The sequence below is a fragment of the Penaeus japonicus genome, unplaced genomic scaffold (assembly GCF_977035675.1).
Source record: "Penaeus japonicus unplaced genomic scaffold, GWHDUDI00000001_assembly GWHDUDI00000034, whole genome shotgun sequence".
In the NCBI taxonomy this organism is placed as follows: Eukaryota; Metazoa; Arthropoda; class Malacostraca; order Decapoda; family Penaeidae; genus Penaeus; species Penaeus japonicus.
The window spans coordinates 10,191,777-10,193,354 of NW_028234436.1; the positions used below are offsets into that span (position 1 = coordinate 10,191,777).

Here is a 1,578-nt window from a genome sequence, read left to right on the forward strand (position 1 = left end):
TCTCCTTAGCATACGTAGAGAAATTATATATGCCATTGTATGTGTTTTTAGTTTTTTTTGTGTGATTTTTATGTTCTCTCCTTCATTTTTTTTCTAGCCTGTCAGGTTTGTTTAGGTATATAATGCCATGAACTTTTTTTCCCCCCACCCATATAGAATTTAAGATTTTAAGGTGTCTGAAGTTCATTGTTTTTAATCAATGTATTACTCTAGAGTTTTGCACACAATGTAGATATGAGACTCAATATTTATATGTATATATATATATATGATACACACATCACCATCCAAGCATTGCCATTTTTATACTGTTTGCACTGCAGTACTGACTTTAGATTTTATTTTATTACAGATTACCTTTGTAAGTTATATATGTGGAAATTTTGTTGCATGTCTTTGCATAAGCATTTACAGTGCTTGTTCACAGTTAGATTCATTACCCCATAAAGGTACAAAACAGAACTATTTAAATCTTATGCAGAACAGCAGAGAAGATGGAAATGTACCAAGTGCATGTACAAAATAGAAAGAACAATAATAATAAGAAAAACAAGAGAAGATTACTTCTTTGCAACAATCTTTTCCTAGTGCAGAAAGGCAAATTGATTCTGATTTTGATTGCTGGTAATGAGTTAAATGCTGCCAAACCTGAGGGCTGTGGGTGACAGGCTAGAATATTGTGATGTTTATTCTCTTAGATAATGGCAATGATTAGTCAGGGCCACTACTCTGTGGCTAGGTGATTACAAGAAAACACGCAATGTACATAGGAAGGCGTTTAGAGATTGAATTATGAGTGACATTTGATTCTCAACTGATAGCTAAATTAATGACTTTGAAAAATAGGAGATTCAAGCCTGAAATTCTTATGAAAGGAACTTTTTTGTGTATATATGTACATTGTGTTTTTTTTTTTTTTTTTTCTTCTGTCGATAGTGGCTTCGTTCCTACGAGCAGCTTTGAGTGCTGGAAGATTTAGATGCAGCATAGCCAATATACCAATGATAACGAAATATTAATAATGTATATCTTTAGTTTAAAAGATAATCTTTATTTGAAAGGGTGTATATCTGTGTTTAGGCTGAAATCCTGAACTGTTTTTAACCTTATTTGATATTTGCATATCTTTACTTCCACATTCTTGAATCATTAAGTGTGTTTTAAGTGTCTCTATACTATGTATCTCTGGAAAATCTAGTTTGAATAAAAATACCGCTCCTTTCCAAATTGGTAATAAATACAGTACCATCTTACCCGAAAGTGTATCACGTTCTTTAGCTTCAGTAATTCCACAACTGAAGATGTCCAATTTAGCAAATACAGTATGTGCTAAAACACAAAATTCCCCATGCAGTGTTTTTTCTCCCAGTTGTCCGTGTACCAGATTTTTTCATATTCTTTTATTTTTATTATTTATTAATGTTGGTATTGTTATTATGTTATTATTGTTTTTATTATTATTATTATTTTTATTATTATTGTTATTGTTATTTTTATTTTTATTTTTATTATTATTATTATTATTATTAAACACATTCCATAGTTTATAATGAAAATATCCATGAGTATTTAGTGAAC

The 1,578-nt window shown here is 30.0% G+C and overlaps 1 protein-coding gene across 8 annotated transcripts in view; it reads left to right on the plus strand.

The window, feature by feature from the left end:
- The window catches only part of Sac1 (phosphatidylinositol-3-phosphatase SAC1), a 9,051-nt gene extending 7,709 nt beyond the window's left edge, over positions 1-1,342 (plus strand). For all 8 annotated transcript variants that reach the window (XM_043005960.2, XM_043005961.2, XM_086530764.1 and 5 more), the window contains one exon: positions 1-1,342. This exon is cut by the window's left edge and continues 1,829 nt beyond it. The gene's annotated coding sequence lies outside the window, so the exon portion shown is untranslated.
- The last annotated feature ends 236 nt before the right edge of the window (positions 1,343-1,578 follow it).